Raw genomic sequence first — 9,561 nt, forward strand, 5'->3', positions numbered from 1 at the left:
GTCTTGCTAAAGTTTCCCAAGGCTCGATTAAGGCACACGACGGGCAAGAATCCTACGGGCCACCAAAAGTACTATGCTAAACTAACAAAAAGGTACTATGGTCCCTTCCAGATTCTTAGGCCAATCAATGAGATGGCCTATCAACTCAAGTTGCCCAATCATTGGCTCATACACAATGCTTTCCATGTGAGCCTATTAAAGCCTTACAAAGGAGAGCCACCTCAAGAACCAACTATTGAAGACCCACCAGAGATCGAGGACCAAGAGGAGGTGCTGCAGCCAGAGTCCATTCTCCGACATGAAGACAAGGTATTAAAAGGCGGTAAGACTATCTGACGATATCTTATTAAGTTTAAAAGTTATCCTTTTGAAGATGCTAGATGGATGCAAGGCATACAATTAAAGGATAACCTAAACCTTGTCAATGCTTACAATGCTTCCCAAGAGTAAGCAAATGTACAAAATGTTAAAAATGAACAAAGTTTTTTTTTGTCTTATAAGACTCTCTTTTTCTTTATTGTGCACAAAAATGAAGTAGCATGCATGCTTAGATCAAGTTTGCGGAGACGACGTCTCCCAAACACCAAGTAGAGCTTGTCACTCTACTATGGAAGATTGATAAGACTAATGTGCAGACATGCTTGCGGCAGCCTCAGGCTCTCAAGCGCCAAATGGACTAGTCATCCATTGTGGAATGATGTTGTAGGGTAACATAGGGATCCTCTACCCGCTAAGAAAAGGACTCATGAATATGCTTTATCTTCTCTACACCATAGTCGAGGACGACTATGATTTCAAGAGAGAGTTAATGTCATAATAATTAATATCTAATTCTCCTAAATGATTTTCTCATATTAAACTGATCATTTAATGTGGGGAAGTGCCAGGGGAGAAAAAACTAGAATATTGGTTAAGCTAGCAGACCGGCCATAGTAGGGATCCAAAGGAGGGAAAATAGGGATCCAAAGGGGGGGCCATCTGCAAAAGATCCATGTGCAACAATGGGCTAAAAAGACCCTAAGGTTCAGCCCATTAAGACTTCCAAAATGCTAAGGTTCCAAAATTCAAAGGTTATGTCCAAAGGTCAAACCTAGGGGAATTCGATGCTTTGTGTGTGTGAAAAAAAGTCTTTGCATATCCCTACATGGGAGGGGGGCGAGCCTTTCTTCTAGGGGATGAGAGAGAAAGCCACACACACACACAGAAGCTCCCTTTACACAAAGGGAATTAGGGACACATGTCAGCTCCCTAGCCGAGATGCCCACAAGGAGTACCCAATTCCTATTCGATGGCCTTAGAGGTGGACCAATGAGAATTAGGCTAGAGTAAATCTAGTTTAATTAATTTAAAAACACTTAATAAAAGAACCAATGAGAATTAAGTCCCCTAGAAAACTATTGGACAGTCTCCCAAAGGGGTCCAATGAGCATTCAGGAGCCCAATGGCTTGCCTGATTCCTATTGGCCAGGAGGCAAAGGGGTCCAATGAGAGTTTAGTTTAATTATTAAATTACCTAAAGCTCTCACAAAAGGGGAAAGGGGGACACATGTCAGAAGGCTATCACTTATGCTGCTTAATTGTGATAGGCTTGACTTGGGGAGGTCTAATGAGGGCTGAGCAAAAGCAAATAGCAAGAGGCCTCGCCCAAGAGAGAGAGAGGGGGCTGATTTTTGCAAGGCATTATCACACACACACTCACACAATCTCATGTGTGAAGAAAGAGAATACTATCTCTTCCCAAGCTTTAATGGAGAGCTCATCACCTACTCGAAGCTTGTGAGATAGAAGCCTACATCGACACACTCTTGGCTTGTGGATGCAAATCCAACCAAGAGCCAAGCTTCAATGCATGCTCATATCCTCTATCAAGCTAATTACTAAGCTAAAGCTATGCTAATATGAGTGATTATGTGAGGAGATGTACATCTTTCTCGTAAGATACTCCTTCTTCCTCTCAATCTACTCTCATACCCTGCTAGCTCTCACCATCTTCGAAGGTGTGTGAGGTCTTGGGTCTCAGAACGGGGATAATTAAAGTTGTGTTTACTAAGTGTTTTGCTTAGTGCATGAAGATTTCATCTTCATTGCACTAGCTAGTCTTGAAGGAACACAAAGAATTGTATTGTACAATGTCTCTCTTGATGGGAGAAACCATAATACAAAGTCTTTTGGAGGGGGGACCGGCTCCATACAAATCCGGTCCTCAACTGTTGTCAATAGCTTAATTTCTCTCTCTTTTGAAAGTATTGTTGATGCTATCTAACTAGGTGTTATGCTTTTTGTTGCTCTCTCTACCCAAGCACTCTTGTAATTCTCATTAGGAATCTATTCTAATGAAATGCCCACTATGTTCGTGCTAATTTTCGCTACACATAAGTTTTTAGACCATTAAATGTTACACTCTCTCCCTCTAGAAGAAACTATGGAACTAATAGAGACAAAGGGGTTTTGCCCGCTACATGCATTGCCATGTACACCTAGGAGTGCACGTATGTGTCTACCCATATAGGATTTGACCAATAAAGACGAGATTTTGACCCGGTGGTCCTGATCTCCGTACACCTCTGGACCGAGGTATACGGAGATTGGGCAAGACTAGAGAATGCGAGGTAGTTTACATTGTGAGGAGTATATATATTAAAACAACATTCATAATCATTGTAGATGGCAACGTCATCAACTAACATGGAGGAAAAGATTGCATGCTCGTGCACACTCTGCAAGTATCAAATCCTGTGCAAGCGTAGGATATGTAATGAGCATGTGCACAAGTACGGAGAGTTTGCTAGAGAAACCGTACAAAATCTACGATACGACTCCTACGAAACGGGCATTGATTTTCGCGACATAGCATCTACATCTGAGAGAGAGAGAAAAAGGATTATGCGTGAAGGTCCGACCAATATAGAGCCAAGGATGGAAGTAGAGAAGGGCTTACAGACAGAAGACGACAGCATGGAGGAGATGTTGGATGCCTTCTTCCAGACAAGCGAGGAGAACGCTAACGAAGCAGCACCAGAAGCCGTGTGCCTATCTCCTGAAGACATGTTGAGGAAGTTGGCATGTCAACCAATCTATGAAGGCACCAAAATATCTGTGCCGAAGAAAATGAACGACGCCGTGCGAGAAAAGATCATGAAGTTCTGTATACTAAATTCAGCGCCGATGCAAAAATGACTTGAAAGGTACGAAGAAGAGAAAGAGAGACGCAATAGGGAGCGACACGATTTCAGGCGAAGCCGAACGACTAGAGTTTTTGACCAGCATTCTGACGCATTGGCTTGAGCAGGATGAGGACAAAGTCAGTTACATAGTGGAGACCATCCTGAGAGAGAACCAACCTGCTCCGGGTTCAAAGGCTGTTCTGAGGAGGTGGATCAAGGGTGTTGCACGGGACACCGTGAAACATCGAAGAGATGCAGCTCGGAAGGCTTTCAGGACCAGCTCGTCGAAGCCTTCAAGCATCCCACACGAGAGGTGGCTGCAGATCAAGGAGGATGAGCGGACAATGGACACGCGGTTCAGACAGTAGCGTCAGGCCACGCAGATACGACAGATGACCAGGGGAACATCTCATCTTGGCAGTGGAGGCTTCAACACCTTTCGCTATGAGTTTGTGAGTTTCTAATCCAATCCTAACTATGCTGTTTTTTAAAATGCGATGAATCATGTATTCTTATTACTTTGATTTTTGTATAAATGCAGAATCTTGCAATGCATTGAGCCCCGACACGCCAGGAGGAGACAGATGGATATCGCAGAGGTATCTATGAAGTATTGAACGATCTTGATGCTTCAGGAGAGCCTGTAGACTAGGAGGCCTTAGAGTCTCGCAGATCGCTTGAGGTGAGACATTAATATGTGTGAGTTGATTTAATTAAGTAAGTATATGTGAAGTAATATCAATACAAATTTTGTGACTTGTCCTATGTGCAGGTTGTGACACCTAGTCATCAGTGGGCCGGATTTCATATATATGCTTTGTGAGACACAGACACGCTTCTGTGTCTCTTTTTTATATAGACATATACGATTATGGTTATTGTTCAGACAGTTATTGTTTTCCTTATGGTTATGATTATTGTCATTGTCATTGTATAGACATGGTTATTTCTCCTATTCTTGTATAGACATGCATGGTTATTGTTCTTGTTTTGTTTATGGTTATGTTTAACTTTCTGGTTATGCTTATGGTTATTGTTAATTTTGTTTATGGTTATGGTTATCTGCATTATGGTTTTGATCAAAGTGGTTATGGCCGGTTATGGTTTTAATTTGGTTATGGTTTTGCACAAATTAAGTTCGTTTATGGTTAGGCTTTTAAGTTGGTACGGTTATGGTTTTGCACAAAGTTCATTTCATTTCTTTCATTGGCCTTAAATCTCATGTGAGATCCTACATGGATAGCATGTAGGAGGCGTATACATGATATGGTTTTTTTTGAAAAGTTTATATAAAAACGAAGGGAACTCTGTCAAAATTTCTGCGGGAGCACGGTTGATTTTGGTGCTGCTCGCTTTCTTGGGCAGAGGACAGGCTGTCTGGCTGTGGTTGTGTCCATCTTTTCATTGGGCACAGGCCAAGCTGCCTGTCCTTTGCCAAATTTTCTTTTTTCTGTTATGGTCGTCGTTATGCGCGTCGCTAAGCTCGTCGAAATACGCGTCGATAATATTACCTTTCGACACGTATATCGATGCATATAGCGACGGTTTTATAGAGACACGTATATCGACGGACTTTTCGACGGAATGCGTCGAAACTTGCATCGAAGGTCCCCTTTTTGGTTGTAGTGTAAGTCTAAAACTTAAAGATGTAGAACTTTTAAAGTAAAGTCTCCAATGATCCATGAGGACCTAGAGTTTTTTTTTTAATAGAAATAAAACTTTGAATTAAAGAAAGTGAAAATGTTACATGAATCCACAGGCAGGAGGAGGGTCACCCCGAGACGCTAGAGTTTTAGGACTTAGAACTTTAAAGCTTTTAAAGTGAAATTTACAACTTAAGGATCTACAATTTTAAATTTGTAAAAGGGGCTCTAGAGCTTAAAAGTGTAGACCTTTTAAAGTGGCGTGTAGAGCATATGGATCTAAAGCTTAGGGTGTAGAGCTTCATGGTGCTTTTTTAATTCAATTCTCTGTGTTTATGTTTTTTTAAAAAAGCTTAGAGATGTAGAGATTTTAAAGTGGGATCTATAGCCTCAGATCAAGGCTTAAAATTGACCTAAAATTGACGCATATTTTTTTTTGTCAAGGGCTATTTTGCCTATCAAAACAAGTACTTTAAAACAAACTCATGTCATTTGACATGTTAGAATCACAAATTGCCTGTCATTTTTTGTGTTTATATCTTTAAGTTAACGTTATATATGACAAATTATATAAGTTGATTGCATTACACAAAGCATATGAAAAGGGGCTTGAAAAATTGCATGTCAAATTTTTTTTTTAATCATGCCTGGCAGGCCTAATGATTTTATCACTTGTTTTTTTGAATTTGCCAAGAGGAAATTTTAGAAAGCTATATTTATGCTTCAATCGGCATTTTTGAAATGGAAAACGGTACGATTATTTAGCTGACACACATCTTTCCCGAACAGAGAGGTCCATTATCACTCAATCTATCACTTCAAAAACGTTGCCTTTTTGAGGCCATCTTTTTAAGTCTTCACCTTGTTCGCCGCGTCACAAAAAATTGTCTGTGTCTGTTCTTTTTTATCGGCAGTGCCGTTAGGCGTCTCTGACTCTCAGTCGTCACTCGTCACCCTGTTGAAAATGGCTACTATATAAAACATGGTGCGCTCTTCTCAGGCTGGTGTCACACTGGGACGGGGGAGGGATGGCCGTGCTTATTTGGCGCAATCTCATTGGTGCTCCAAAAAGTGAAAGATGGCCGCTCGGGTTTGTTAGAGGGGCGGCCTTCCCACCTCGGCCAAGTTTCAACATGGGAGGCCATCTGCCAAAAGCTGTGGAGCGAGTGCTCATGACCGGGTTTGAACAGTGTCAGTCAGTGAGGAAACTGCTGGTCGTACCACTTGGCCAAGGAAGATTCGTTGCTTCCTCTGCGCAGGTTTTTGGAATAGGACCAGTGTGACAGCAGCCACGGGCGGCACCCTGCAAAAAGTGAGGGACGCCCGTCCCAGTGTGACACCAGCCTCAGAGTCACTTGTCTGCAGACGCACTGATCTAGCAACATGTCGCTCGAGCAAATGCGCCCCCTTGGATCGCAGGGTTTCAAGGTATTCCAACCTGTCTGTCATGCGCCCTCGTTCGTGTGTGTGTGTGTGTGTGAGAGAGAGAGAGGGAGATAAACATCAGTGTGGGCCGTCTGTCATGCGTTTGGCTTTGGTTTCTGCTTCAGCAATTCTCGATGTTTTGTGGCAGGTGTCCCGCCTAGGGCTTGGTTGCATGGGCCTCTCTGCTTTCTATGGAACGCCTGTGCAAGAGGAGGTGGGCATCGACCTCATCAAGCACGCTGTCAATTGACACCGGTGACATCTATGGCCCCTTCACCAATGAGGCTCTTGTCGGCAAGGTAATTTGTCTTAAACCATCCTCTTTAATGTTGGTGTTGCTACTATTTCTGCATCCACGACAAACACAGACAGTACATCGGGGCTGTAGAGGGTTTCTGTACGTATGAGTGTGTGCGTGAGCATGCTTGCACACAATAAGGGAGGGTTGCATGTGTATGGCTCGCACACCCACGCACACAACAAGGGAGGATTGCATGTGTATGGTCATCATTCTCCTCACTCGTTCTGGTGCATGTTTCTGAAAGTAGCCTATTGTGGGCCTTTCTCTCTCTGTGTGCAGGCTATAAAACACTTCCCTCGGGAACGTATACAGTTAGCTACAAAGTTTGGCAACATCGTGGAGAATGGCGTTTATTCAGTTAAGGGCAGTGCAGAGTATGTGAGGCAGGCTTGCGAAGCCAGCCTGAAGAGGCTTGATGTGGAGTATATTGACCTCTATTACCAGCACCGTGTTGACAAGTTGGTGCCAATAGAAGAGACTGTGCGTATGAGCCTTTAATCGTATCGCCTAAAATGCTCCTGTCTACTCAGCTACCTTTTGCTCACAATTATGCAGGTTGGTGAGCTAAAAAAACTCGTCGAAGAGGGAAAGTCAAGTACATAGGGTTGTCCGAGGCAAGTGCTAACACGATAAGACGTGTGCATGCAGTCCATCCTGTTACAGCTGTTCAGCTTGAATGGTCTCTGTGGTCGAGAGATGCCGAAGAAGATCTTGTTCCAATATGCAGGTTCTCAGTTTTTCGTGGATTCATGTGTTATATGTGATGTATACATGTATTCTTGATGGCAATGCAAAGCTTCATAAGTTGACATCTTGCATACAGCCCCCTCGGCCGTGGTTTCTTTAGTGAAAAGGGCATATTTGAAGCTCTCGATGCCACAGATGCTCGCATGGTATTGTTGTTTGTCAGGCCTCAATTTTGAGCAGAGAGAGTCACTTGTAAGTGCATGTGCCGAGGTTCCAAGGTGAAAATCTCGAAAAGAATAAAGTGTTCTATGAGCGAATCACAAATCACACCAGGTCAATTAGCATTGGCATGGGTATGTCATCAGAGGGCTGACTCAGTGCCAATTCCAGGTATGAAAAATCCATGCGAACTCAGTGGCCTCATTTGTTATAACCCTCCTTTCCATCTAGAAGAATTTTTGGACAAATTCTCAGAATAATTCCCATATTGTGACTTACCTCAACATCATGAGCTTTTGTGAGGGAGGCACTGCATACCTAGCTAGGTACGATTGGGGGCAGGGGATCGCCGGCCCGGTGGGGGGGCCGGTGGTTCGCTGCCCCCAATCATACCTAGCTAGGTATGCGGTGCCTCTCGAGCAGAAGCTCATGATGTTATTCATTATATGAAGAACACTGGAAAAGACTCTGTTTTCCTACATGAGAAAATTTCTAAATCTTCTTGTGATCTAACCATGGGGAATCTTCTCTTCATTTGCTGCTTTTTTGCAGGTACAACAAAGACGAAGAACTTTGACGAGAACTTGGCAGCTTTGAAGGTGAGGCTCTCAAAGAAAGATCTAGAAGAGATTTCAGCTGCAGTGCAAGCTAGTGAGGTTTCTGGGGAAAGAAACAGTGGAGAAGTTGTGCAGTTAACATACAAATATGGAGACACTCCCCCCTTGAAGTTGTGATTGCTGTTCTTGATCAATCCAATTATGCCATCAGCAAAAATGCCTTTTAGGATGTAGTGGAGATTAACCATGTCCATGCAATGCAAAATGCATGTAATGATGATGCTCACAATCTTGTTCTGCGAAGGAGTTTCGAGACAATGTGACATGCACAACAAGGACCCATGAAACTTTAAGCTTTCTTTACTCTTAATCAAGAGCAATTGTCACCTTCTAAGATATTTGCATCTTTGACAAAGCATTTTTGATTTCTCTACTGTTGATATCAGAGGGAGCACCATGGCAATCCTCGCATATGCATGAAAGCTTTATCATGCTCATATGTATCGGTCCTTTGATATGCATTGATGCTCGTCTAAGCTATGGCCAAAGCAAAACTGTGTTTGAATCAGGGGAAATGTCTTGTGAGACCTAATGCAAATTTGGGGATGTACTCTTGTGGCAACACCTCATTTCCTCAAGCACCGAGAAGAGCACGCCTATTTGGACATTAGGTAGGGTTCAGACAAGCCTGGCGGTAGGTCACCAGCTCTTCTGTTCAGACAAGGCAGAGGGAAATCCTTTATCAAAATGGTGGGGATCGGAAATGGCTCTTTTTTTTTTCAGCTCAATGGATGTGTGCCACAAGGGACGCATGCCCCTTGCTCCTTCTTTGCCGTCGGCCGTCCTGAGGAAAAATTTTAATCACTCTTGTAAATTTTGTTGAAATGTTGCACGGCAAAAGATATCAATCATGCAAGAGTAAAGTTATTTATCAAGGGAAACTTTTTTTTTCTCAGAAAAAAAATCCTTTCATTAGTTACTAAAACTACTCATAGGGCTACAACTACCTCTACTAGGGTAAAAGCCCCAATACTCAGACAGTTACCACAAGTAAAACAAACCCTCCCCCAAAGTCGGACAAACAGACTTGGGTAGTTGGTATACGTCGTCCGCCGAGGAGCATTTCCCTTGGTGGAGTATTGAGTTCAAGCCCGGTTATTGAATGTATCATTTTGCGCTCATGTGTGTCCTTAATGTCTTGAACGAGTTTTTTGCCTCGAAGCCTACGCAAATGTAGCAAAAGATCTGCTTGCTGCGTCGGAACCAAAAACGTCTATTTTGCTAAGTAAGAACTCCTACGTGCATCTTTTGCACCACTCCAAGCCTCAAATCTCCGACCATAGCTCTCATGCCGTTGTGTGCAATCTCGATGTCCTTAATATGGGGCGTTTACGCTAGAGAGGGCTAAATCAAAGACAAGGGGAGACTCTCCCAATGAGAAAAAAAAAAAAGTACAATGGGGCCTAAATCACGAGATGGGAGGGGGGGAAAGCCACACAAGTGGACGGTAGTGCCATCTGGGTCCACCTTGGACCAAGGTGAAGAAGGGCCCAGGACGCCAAAGT

General features: G+C 43.2%; 1 pseudogene across 1 annotated transcript; it reads left to right on the plus strand.

The window, feature by feature from the left end:
* Positions 1-5,995: 5,995 nt before the first annotated feature.
* On the plus strand, positions 5,996-8,390 carry LOC147426978 (putative aldo-keto reductase 1; annotated as a pseudogene). The gene is made up of 7 exons (XR_015186277.1): positions 5,996-6,235; positions 6,381-6,531; positions 6,813-7,013; positions 7,089-7,260; positions 7,357-7,426; positions 7,586-7,610; positions 7,992-8,390. The product of XR_015186277.1 is annotated as a putative aldo-keto reductase 1 (transcript).
* Positions 8,391-9,561: the final 1,171 nt, after the last annotated feature.

This window comes from Adiantum capillus-veneris, chromosome 24, assembly GCF_014529385.1.
Source record: "Adiantum capillus-veneris isolate H3 chromosome 24, ASM1452938v2, whole genome shotgun sequence".
Taxonomy (NCBI): Eukaryota; Viridiplantae; Streptophyta; class Polypodiopsida; order Polypodiales; family Pteridaceae; genus Adiantum; species Adiantum capillus-veneris.